We start from the raw sequence: 12,500 nt of genomic DNA on the forward strand, positions 1-12,500 counted from the left end.
TGTAAAAGACTCACCAAGTTACATCAGCCTGTTGTGTGTGTGTGTGTGTGTGTGTGTAAAAGACTCACCAAGTTACATCAGCCTGTTGATTTGGATCACCTGCCCTTTGGCCTAGAGTAAGTGGAGTCTTCAGTTTAGATTCTTTGTCTTGTCTTTCAGTTTAGATTCTTGAACATTCTGTTATGGAAGTTTAGTGTGTGTGTGTGTGTGTGTGTGTGTATCTCAAGTACTCTGCTGAACTTCTGTATGCGATGGCAGGCTCTCTCTTCTGCTAGTGACACAGAATGGAACAGTAACTTATTACTGATTGATAACTATTCTTGGACTAAACTCTTAGTCATCTTTGCCACTGTGTTGCAATAGCTTGTAAAACCTTAGTCATGCTTACATGCTATGAGTGTTTGCGTGTGTGTGTGTGTGTGTGTGTGTGTGTGTTCTCTACCAGACAGACAGGTTGGATAGAGAGGCTTTGGTAACACTCCATAATAAGGTGCCATAAGAAATAGCAAACTAGTAATTACCTAACCCTTTGTTAATTGTTACTAACATATCTATTTGGCACAAGTTAATAGTTTTTTAATCATTAATTAAATATTAGTTGTTTGCATAAAATCTGTATGTTAATGTTTTAGCAAATCTATTAACTAATATTGTATTAATATGTGTTAAGTTAATAGTTAACTAAATGTCTTTTTGGCACTAATTAACAGTTATTTCTTGCATCATTTAAATGTTAAATGTTTATTTGCAAACTATATGTTAATAGAAAAGTTAATGACCTATTATTATTTAACTAATTGTTATTAAACTGTGCTTCTGCCTATCCCAATATGAACTGCTCTCCATAGGACCCTTACAATAGATAGATAGATAGATAAATACTTTATTAATCCCAAAGGGGAAATTCAAGAAAAAAAAACACGGAGCTACCTTGACATGCTGCCACTGTTGTCGGCGCCGGAACCGCTTGCAATAAAGTTGGTTAAGCTTAATTAATATATTAGTATATAGCTATAAGCGTGGGGCCCCTTATAATAAAGTTGGTTAAGCTTAATTAATATATTAGTAATATATAACTATCAGTATGGGGGACCCTTATAATAAAGTTGGTTAAGCTTAATTAATATCTTAATAGTATATAGCTATCCGTGTGGAGCCCCTTATAATAAAGTTGGTTAAGCTTAATTAATATATTAGTAATATATAACTATCAGTATGGGGGACCCTTATAATAAAGTTGGTTAAGCTTTATTAATATATTAGTAATATATAACTAGTCAGACGGTGAAGGGACTGAGACCAAAACTGGCTTATCACATTTATTCCTTTAGGAAAAGTTAAAACAAAACAACAAGTAGTTGAATGGGCTATATTGCATGCATCATTCCTACACCATCACTGTCAGTCCTACTAGCAAGGGAGACATGCGACATGGAATGTTCAGGTGCACAGAACGACAGTTAATTAATATTCTGAGACTCACTAAACACTCACAGATGTAGACCATACGGAGGTAATGCATAAACATAATGCTAAACTAAATGTACATTCATTTCCTGCTAGACTGAGAGTTTACAGCTAGTCACGTTAGACTCAGTGTGTATGAACTCGTGGTCATAATGAAAACGTTAATAAACGTTCTCTAAGTTGCTAGAATTGCACCCAAATCTTAACAATACATGTAAAGTAACATAATACAGGTGGTATATCAAAGTTTTCAACTTAAACAACATTTTACAGTTACAAAATTAAAACAAAGTGGGGAGTGCTTTATACAGTCAACCTACGCAATGCAAAGCATACCGCTTCTGATCGGCTATGGCAACAATATAAGGACAAAACGCAGCAGAGCTGCAGTATAGCGTTTCTCTAAAGGGGGCTCCAAAACACCAATATTTCTAACTCTGTTACACCCCCTTCCCCTGAATTTCACCAAATTCAAGCAGCAACCAAATAGTACTTCCAAAGGCAAAGAGTACACTACTTTCAAACACTAGACAGAGTCACCAATTACAGGACAGCCAACCACAGAGGTATCCAATAAGGATGAAGTGGAAGAAGAGGAGCGCAAACTCTCACACAACCAACCACTGGCAGTAGGGTGCCTTATACACCCCACAAGACCATAAAGCCATAAACCATAAATTCCATAAATTCTCCACAAAGCTAATCAGAAAAGCTAGATAAATAATAATATGTCATTAACTTTTATATTAGCATATAGTTTGTAAATAAACATTTAACATTTAAATGATGTAAGAAATAACTGTTAATTATTGCCAAAAATATATTTAGTTAACTATTAACATATATTAATACAATATTAGTTAATAGATTTGTTAAAACATTAACATACAGATTTTATGCAAACAACTAATATTTAATTAATGATGAAAAAACTATTAACTTGTGCCAAATAGATATTTTAGTAACAATTAACAAATATTAACAAAGGGTTAGGTAATTACTAGTTTGCTATTTATTATGGCACCTTTTTTTGGAGTGTTACCGAGGCTTTCATCACCGGAGTATTAGGCTTCTTGTAAACAGAAGGTGATTGGCCGATACTGGCAATAACGCAATATCGGATTGGTTGTTATTTTCTGTGAAGGCACATCAGCAATAAGGCAATATCGGATTGGTTGTTATCTTCTGTGAAGGCACATCAGCAATTAGGCAATATCGGATTGGTTGTTATTTTCTGTGAAGGCACATCAGCAATAAGGCAATATCGGATTGGTTGTTATTTTTTTGTGAAGGCACATCAGCAATAAGGCAATATCGGATTGGTTATTTTCTGTGAAGGCACATCAGCAACTATGTCAGTTTCCACTGGCCACTATCTATGAGCTGATTGGCTTATAGGCCCACATCTCATCTGATTGGCTTATAGGCCCACATCTCATCTGATTGGTTACCCTCTTACAGTCCCGTTTGAGGCAGTTCGCAAGGGCTGACACCTCACAATGCCACGTCACCATAGCAACATCCCAGGGGTCAGCCACTGGTGAAACAGGCATGAGTCATTTTGTAATAAACTTCAGGAGAACGAAAGAGTGTGAGAAAAAAGAGAGAGAGAGAGAGAGAGGGAGAGAGAGAGAGAGGGGGAGAGAGAGGGAGAGAGAGAGAGAGAGGGAGAGGGGGAGAGAGAGGGAGTATGAATTGTGTGCTCTCCAGATGAACTGAATGTAAGAGTGTTGAGTTAAATGAAGGAGAAGCTAAACAGAAAAAGCCCTCAGTGCAAACTGTGCGGTGCATGTGTGAGAGAGACGGAGACTGTGAGAAAGAAACAGTTAAACAGAGAGAGAGGCAGAGAAGAAGAAGGGACAGAGGGAAAGAGTGAGAGAACAAGAAGGCATCATATAAAAAAAACTGAACCCAGAGTGTACCAGCACAGATCAGGCTGGATGACTGACTCTCTGTCTCTCTCTCCCTCCCTCTCTCCCTCTCTCTCTTTCTCTCTCTCTCCCTCCCTCTCTCTCTCTTTCTCTCTCTCTCTCTCTGTAGGTCATATGTTAGCCCTGGCCTGTGGTCTCTCCTTGACCTGCCACAGAGTTCCACTTCCCTTCCTCCCATCACCGTGGGAGACCCGGCTTGATTGACAGCTTTAAAGAGTGCAGCCACCTATGGCTGGGGTGGTAGTGACGGCCATGACAGCAGCACTTGCTACACACCTGGATGAGCAACGAAGAAGATGAGGTTTGTTAGTCATCTCTCACTCCGTGTATCTATACATCTATACATCTATATATGTATCTATATATGTATCTATCTATCTATCTATCTATCTATCTATCTATCTATCGATATATCTAGTATTCTATCTATCTATCTATCTATTGTTCTATTGATATATCTAGCATTCTATCTATCTATCTATCTATGTATCTATGTATCTATCTATCTATCTATCTATCGATATATCTAGTATTCTATCTATCTATCTATCTATCGTTCTATTGATATATCTAGCATTCTATCTATCTATCTATCTATCTATCTATCTATCTATCGTTCTATTGATATATCTAGCATATTATCTATCTATCTATCTATCTATCTATATATCGATATATCAAGCATTCTATCTATCTATCTATCTATCTATTGATCTATCTATCTATCTATCTATCTATCTATCTATCATTCTATCTCTGTCAGTTTTGTGTTGGAGTATCAGATGAGCTGAAGTAATGTCTTTCGCTTTGCTGCTTGAAGTTGGTCAGTGAAATGTTTGCTCTTTGTCTTTTTCCCCACTGCTCCTGTTGAGATGAAAAAGAAACAGAGAGACTTTTGGGATGAATGAGTCCATTACAGTTTTTTTCAGTCGCTTTGGTGCTTTTCTCAGATCAGAATGAAAATTCTCATAACTATTAGTTCAACCTCCACAACATTTAGTCATTTGTGCACATCATAGTAGCAATTTCTCCTTCCTCTGAACAAACCGAAATGCTTTTGGACATGTATCAGTTGCTTTGTCATGTCAGTCAAAATGAACTATACTTATGGATGCTGAATAGTCGTTTCCAATAAAACTAATAGTCTTCATTTCATTGCTTGAATCATTACATACAAAATTGGTGAACTAGTTATCAAATTCTGTCACAATGCTGTAGAATTGCAAAGAGCATATACAGTAAAACTGTGAAATGTACACATTCAGTGTCTTGTAGCCTACTCACTTACTCCCCTAACTACAGCAATTTCTAACTTTACTGTAGTTTTCAAATGGCTGTACAAGTAGTGTATAGTGCTGTCTTGAGCATGTTCGGCTAGTGTCACCGAGTTCTGACCTTTTTTCGCATGGGAAAACACTGAGAGAAGAAACTGCCATAATGAAAACATGACAAAGCCATTTGACTATCTTGTTCATAAACGATGGTGTCAAGACTTCTCATTTTGATGACACTGGCAGTTTCATTGACATAAATACTTGCTTTTGAGGAATGGACTGTCCATTTTGAGCAAGTGACGTGCTTTTGCAGGTTATCCACTAGGTTTTGCCGTTTGCACTAACTGTTTTGAGAAATGCACTAACTGCTGTGCAAATGTTACAGTTTTTCTCGATTGCTTTTACCTGCTTAAGCAAACTAGAACCCACTTGGTCTTCATGACTACTTTCTTTGCACAGCAGAAGTCATCTCTTGCGAATGTGTTCACACATTTTCATTGGGTTCACACATTTCTCACACCCTTTTGCAAAACAGTTAACACAGGTGTCATTCAAAAGCCCCAAACTCTATTGGTTTTCCCATGCTAAACAAAAGGAAAACATCTTTTCACAGGTGGTATAGATTCCTTGCATAAGTCTGAATTTCTGGTACACCTGTGTGAAACTCCTTTGCACAATTCTTCAATCAGCAATCATTCATTCTACATAAGAGATGTCTGTTCTGTGTTGCTATTTGCAAGTATGGATCTAATGCACATTTAGACAAAGTACTGTATTGCATGTTTGGTGGAGAAAACAGTACAAAAGGTCTTTACTGTATGTCTATTTCGATGAAAGTTGTAGTTCAATGAAATTTACAGTATCTTGCTAGGTGTTTGCTGTATGTCTTACATGTCAATGACAGTTACATCTTGGGAGGAATGAATAATTTGTTTTTTTATTCAGTACATTTTGTCTTTTCAGAGTTTTTTTCTGATACCAGAAAAATGAGAAAGTAAAGAAAGAGACATAGCAAAAATGCTCATTTTGAGAACTATATTTTGCATTTTATTACCCAGTGTGTAATGATTGATTAAAGAGTGTTTTTGAATTGGCAACAAGTTGTAGTGTTTGAAGGCAAGATTTGCTTTTGCTGCATGTTTTAAGTGTTTTGAGACAGTAACAGCCTTTTGCAAGCAAAATGTGTCATTTTGTCCAGAGTGCTTTTGTTCAGACACAGGTGTTAACTGTTTTGAGAATGTGATGTCAGAGTTGACACAGGTATCAAAACGATCGAGAAAAACTGTAATAGTGATGTGAGAAAAGCACCAAAGCGACTGAGAAAAACTGTAAAGTGATCCATTACTGTAAACAGCCATACACTAATTATTTCATTGTTTAATTGGTTTGTTTGGTCGATTTATTTGCTGGGTGATTGGCGGAACTGGTTTATTGGTTGTGTGGTTGGCTGCTTGATTAGTCAAGTAAGTCACTCACTCACTGAAGTAAGTAAATGTGGATGAGGCTAGTAAAGCTTATTATTATTATTATTATTATGATAAGACAGTGGATGAGAGCTTATTATTATTATGATAAGAGAGTGGATGAGAGCTTATTATTATTATGAGAGTTTATTATTATTATGAGAGTTTATTATTATTATGATAAGACAGTGGATGAGAGCTTATTATTATTATGATAAGACAGTGGATGAGAGTTTATTATTATTATTATGATAAGACAGTGGATGAGAGCTTATTATTATTATGATAAGACAGTGGATGAGAGTTTGGCTAAACAAGGAGTGAAGAAAGAATCTGATAGAACAAATGAAAGAGTGTTAAGATGTGGTATGGTGGTAGCGTATTGGCTAAGGAGCTGGGCTAGCATCCAGTAGTAGCGTAGTGGCTAAGAAGCTGGGCTAGCATGCAGTAGTAGCATAGTGGCTAAGGAGCTGGGCTAGCATGGAGTAGGTAGTACACGTACACGGACGAATCGTTTGTTTCCGGTGGAGCTAGGTGTGTTTGAACCTGCCGCTATTGTTATAATAATAAATAATAATAATAAGCTTATTTTATATAGCGCCTTTCTCAAACCCAAGGTTGCTTTACATAATAGAAGGAAAACACAACAACAGCAATAATAATACAACAAAGACAAGCTATGTGTATAGAGCTAGCCTATGTGTTGGGTGTGGAGGAGAAGTGATCATTACTGTAAACAAAAAGGTCTTGAAATGTGCTTTGAAGAGAGGGACAGTCACAAAAGAGAAGGACAGTCACAAAAGAGGTTGGGGGAGGGAGTTCCAGAGTTTGGGGGCCAAGGCACTGAAGGACCTGCCACCCAGGGTGGAGAGTCTGGAGTGGGGGATAGCCAAGAGGTTTTGGTCAGAGGATCTGAGTGAGCGGGAAGGAGTCAGGAGGTCGCAGATGTAGGGGGGAGCAAGGTTGTGGAGGGCTTTGAAGGTGAGCAGTAGTACTTTGTATTTAATCCGGAATGGAACTGGTAGCTAGTGGAGTTGATGGAGAATGGGGGTGATGTGTGCTGATCGTCTGGTATGGGTGAGGAGCCTGGCTGCAGAGTTCAAAGTCAAAGTCAAAGAGTTTTGAATATATTGTAGTCTTTGAAGGGTTTTAGTGGGGAGACCAAGGAAAAGTGAGTTGCAGTAATCTAGACTGGACATGATGAAGGAGTGGACCAAAGTCTGTGCATCACTAGCAGAGAGGAAGGGTCGGAGGCGTGCAATGTTGTGGAGGTGAAAGAAGGCAGTCTTAGTGAGTGATTTGATATGAGGATCAAAGCTGAGGGTGGAGTCAAGTTGAATGCCAAGGTTTTTGATAACAGGGGTGGAGTGGACAGGTGAGCCATCGATGTTGAGAGTGAGACTGTGAGGTTTGGAGAGCATGCTTTTTGGGCCAATCAGCAGAATTGCTGTTCTATCTGTGTTGAGTTTCAGAAAATTGTTTTGCATCCATAATTGGAAGTCAGAAAGGCAGTCAGGGAGCGTGGTGGGGGGGGGTCAGAGGAAATTAAGACCGTGGCTGAATAATCTGGCCAAGAGGGAGGATGCGTATGAGAAAGAGGAGGGACCCAAATACAGAACCCTGGGGGACACCATGAGTGACAGGGGACCAGGTGTGTAGTGGGTGTTGGACGCGGGGGAACGCCACCCCCCCACTTCTTGGAGCATTGTTTTGAGCATTTTAATAAGCATTTATTAATATAACAAGTGTTGTTACCAGTGGTAACAACGCATCACGCAAACGTCTCCAATTAGGCCTCTTTGTCATAAAATTCAAGAATGACCGTCATGCTGTAGCACTCCACCATGCGTAAAGACATTAAAAACTGCACAGCTCGTCATTCCGCGTTACCCGAAAGTAGCTAGAAAGTGGCTAGAAAACCATAGATTATACAACTGCCTGTATCCGAATCTAGCAAGCATCTTCATGGCCCACTGTTGCAATTCCTTCGTTTGTGTTTTGCAGAAAGCAGGTAGGCTAATCCAGTGGTCAAAATGACACGATAAGCATGTGTGAGTAATACGAGTGATGTTTAATGAGGGAGCTCCAATATAAGGTTTTACCATAAGTAATGACCCAACGGTGAACCTGAACAACTTTAGGAAAAACTTATGATTGGTGCAGCTACTTCATCCAAACAAAAACTTTTCAAATAACTGGCACTTGCCTGCCCAGTGTTCTTTCTGTTATTTTTTTTGTTTTATTGACTGTGCACCTCTGCATTTTAATCATTCTCAATGACATTCATATGACGCCCCCTCAAATTGTGTTACGCTGACCACACAGCGTGTTGAATGCGTGTGAATCCTGCTTGTGCTATTGTTATTGCTATGGTTTACGTGTGGCAATTAATGAAGCCATGCCGCGGCATGTTATGCGTAAAGGAGATTAGACTACGCTAGATTACATAGGCTACTCTACATTATGATTTGTCTGTTTATTGTATGATACAACAAAAGTAAAAGCTACAGACTATATTCATAGACTTTAGTGGAAAAGTGTAGTTTGGGTGAAGACATTATATGCTACATTTTGAAGCTAATCCATATAATTTAATTGTTTTTTTGAATTCGATTTCATGTTCACGAAAGCTGGTAATTTTGGCCTTGGCCTTACGCACCGATGTATGTGGAGGTGCGTGACAGTTTTTGCAATGATGTCATTAAAATAGTGTCCCCCCACTTTAAAAATCCCCACTACACCACTGCAGGGGACATGGGAGACTGATGTGGACCAAGTGTGACAAACTGCTTAAAAAAAAAAAAAAAAAACTGCTTAACTGCTTGTTATTATGTGTCATTATGTAATTAGTGTCTACACGGACCCGGTTGGGTGTTGCACCTAGTAAATCAGCATGTTACGATAAAGAAGGATTTATGCGAGTTAAAATTTTTATTATTGGGCAAACAAGATATTGAGTGTCGGAGTAAAAATGTCACATGCAGCCATGCTTAAATTCTGCTCACTTCACATTTATTATATTATTATATTATCTGTAGGCCTATTCATTATTGAATGCTTACCTGGAATTATGTTTTTCCCTATCCTATTTTTAAAGCAGGCCTACCTGCAGGCATGTAATTGGGCTACAGGAATAGCATGTTTGAACGGGCACTGCACTAATTCTTAAAACACTAAGAGCAAAACGGTCTTACAGTTCAGCACAACACCAATGCTCACTTGCAAAAGCTCATATCTCTCCCAAAACCATTCGCTCGCTTCAAAACTAAATTCCTTTCCCATATAAAGAGTCAGTGCCACGAAAGTTGCAAAGATCCTTCTCAATTGCTTTGGCTTACAGTATTTCTTGAAACAGTTCAAGAAACGTTCTCTTTGCCAAAATAACCTGGATGGTTCAGCACAACACGATGAAAATAAGACAATCAGCTATAAAACTGAAAACAGCATCTCTTATTTCTGAAAGTGCAAATGACATAGAAAAATGATTTTAAAAATCCACTTAAGCAAGACCTTCAACATCCGTGTTTAGTTGTATATGGAAGGGTCTACTATTTGCCTCAATATTTTTCAGTGTGTGTACAGTAATAATCTACTAACTGTAAAATATCACACTGTTTTGTCTTCTTTTAAAAAAACAAAATTGCTCCTTTCATTTCATAAACAGACTACAACTAGAAGTCACGTGACTTTGCCCTTCGACTTTAACTCACCGTAGCATGGTTTGTTTATTAGCCTGGTTAGCGTTGACACTTTCTTTTACCGTCTATGCACTTAAAGGAGAATTCCGGTGTGATATTGACCTAAAGTGTATTGAAACATGATACCGAGTGTGAACGTATGTCTCATAGCCCATCTCGACTTGTCCCCTGCACTCCAAAATCTGGCGCTAGTTAGCCGATGCTACCAACAACTTTTTCAGTAGTGGTGCTTCGGCATCGGGCTAGCCATGCAAATAAATCACTGTTTTACACCCATTTATGAGGCTCAATGTATCTCCACACTTCATTGGTAGACTTCCTAGGGCCCTGACATTTAAAACGAGACATTGAGAACTTTGAAAAAGCACTGGTAGTTTACTTACAAGACGATTTATACAGACAGTATCTTCACGAAGTTTAACGTTTGCAGCCATCTTGAATTTAGTCACGATAAGTCGAGGAACGAGTAAGAATGAACAGGTATGATAAGGGATCAGATTCCAAAAATAATTCAGTGGAAATGCATGGATTCCAGTTTCTTCCAGTAGCAGCAACTGGAATCCATGCATTTCCACTGAATTATTTTTGGAATCTGATCCCTTATCATACCTGTTCATTCTTACTCTTTGCTCGACTTATCGTGACTAAATTCAAGATGGCTGCAAACGCTAAACTTCGTGAAGATACTGTCTGTATAAATCGTCTTGTAAGTAAACTACCAGTGCTTTTTCAAAGTTCTCAATGTCTCGTTTTAAATGTCAGGGCCCTCGGAAGTCTACCAATGAAGTGTGGAGATACATTGAGCCTCGTAAATGGGTGTAAAACAGTGATTTATTTGCATGGCTAGCCCGATGCCGAAGCACCACTATTGAAAAAGATGTTGGTAGCATCGGCTAACTAGCGCCAGATTTTGGAGTGCAGGGGACAAGCCGAGATGGGCTATGAGACATACGTTCACACTCGGTATCATGTTTCGATACACTTTAGGTCAATATCACACCGGAATTCTCCTTTAACACTACCAGCTCCTCATGTGAGAAGTTACAAGTTACCCTGACATAAAGGTAATTACCGCGCGATTTACATAGCTTTCTGTCATTACGAAATCATTTAATTTAAGCCATAGGTTTTGGCCCTATTTGTATGTGTATCCAAAGGCTGGTGAAGCGCAGGGGAAGTGTTTTTTTTTTTCAGTTTCAGTGATTGGTAGCCTATCTGGGTGATGGCTTCGAATATGTGTAGCATGTTCGATATATTTCCACTCACATACCCAACATCTGCTGAACAACGCTGACACACAGTTTCATCTTATCCACCACTCTCTCGCCTGTACCACTGTAACTGAAGTTCTCAAACTTGCGATCTTAAAGAGATCAGCGGATCCTCTAACTCTTGTGGGTCGCCACCACTCACTTACTGCTGCTATCTCTGACTGACGACCTGACAAAAAAATAACATAGGCGCCAATCAGAGCTTCAGAGCTAAGGCGAGGCTACAGATTAGCGTTAGTCAAGTCAAGTTTATTTATATTCACCCCTTGCAAGTGACGTCACGTTTTGTTCGCGCCACAGCAAAATAGCCTTGTTATGTGGACGGCAAGAACACGAATCAAATCAATGGGTTGTAATGGGACATATCGCACAGCTAGGAGATTATAGTGAGATTTAACCGTAGTAATGCCCTTCCACGACTGTTGGCTTATTGTTTGGAATACAACAACATCCCATGTTCTTGCATAGATATATTTTGGTTTGTTTTCTTTGTGTTTCGGGAGTATTTCAACCACAATTGCATGCTTATCTCCTCAGTGTATGAAGCACAGCAGCGGTTGCTATAGCAACCATAGACTCTGAACAGGACGGCAGATAGCACTTAGGCAAAGTCTTTGGCAAGATCTGAATGTAAACAGATAATACCGTTCAAGTTTTTTTAAAATGTCCTATTTCTTTCAATTCTTTAACTTAAGATGTAAGAAGTAAGTTTATTCGCTGGGCAACGTACAAACTGACGAGTTACATTAGCCCTAGCACTATGAGCTACGCTAAACGTTAGCTAGAATAGCTAGCTTCTAAGTGTGGCAGCTAGTTATTATTTACAAGGATACAAGGATACAAGGAAGTTTATTGTCACATGCATATAGTTACTGGAAGTAAGAAATGCAGTGAAATTATGTCTGGTGTCAGCCTATTTGTGCATTAATGGGGGGGGGGGGGGGTAAAGAGTGCAGTAGAAGAGGGGTTTAGTAGATTAAGTGGCAAGGGCTGCATAAAAAAGGTGGGGGAGGATTGGAATTGGGTGGGGGGCACCAACAAGGAGCACCCAACCAATTTCATGTTCTGATATGACATTCTTAACATTTTGACTATGTTACAACTGATAAAAGCAAGACAAATAAAGTAACCAAATCGCTTTGCAATATTTTAGTCCAGAAATACTTATGGGTGTTCATTTACCATAATGTTAATTACAGTAGCCTAACGTAACGTTATCTCCCCTTGCTGTTACCACCAGTTTTAATAACTTTACATTTGCGATCATGACCCATTTCATCTAACAACACCACTGGCATCTTCTTTGACTATCAGACCCCAAACAGCAATACATTGAACTACAAAGATGTTATAGTAATGGTGTTCAGTTCATCATAATCTTTATGACATAATGTAA

The 12,500-nt window shown here is 38.7% G+C and overlaps 1 long non-coding RNA gene across 3 annotated transcripts in view; it reads left to right on the forward strand.

Moving 5' to 3' along the window:
- Positions 1-12,500, forward strand: part of LOC121698632 — a 64,440-nt gene that overhangs the window by 19,152 nt on the left and 32,788 nt on the right. For 2 of the 3 annotated variants that reach the window (XR_006026813.1, XR_006026812.1), the window contains exon 2: positions 3,508-3,699. This is a non-coding gene — a long non-coding RNA (uncharacterized LOC121698632). Of the gene's footprint in view, positions 1-3,507; positions 3,704-12,500 lie in introns of all 3 variants that reach the window. The other variant, XR_006026814.1, reaches the window with a different exon arrangement.

The sequence above is a fragment of the Alosa sapidissima genome, chromosome 23 (assembly GCF_018492685.1).
Source record: "Alosa sapidissima isolate fAloSap1 chromosome 23, fAloSap1.pri, whole genome shotgun sequence".
Lineage (NCBI taxonomy): Eukaryota > Metazoa > Chordata > Actinopteri > Clupeiformes > Clupeidae > Alosa > Alosa sapidissima.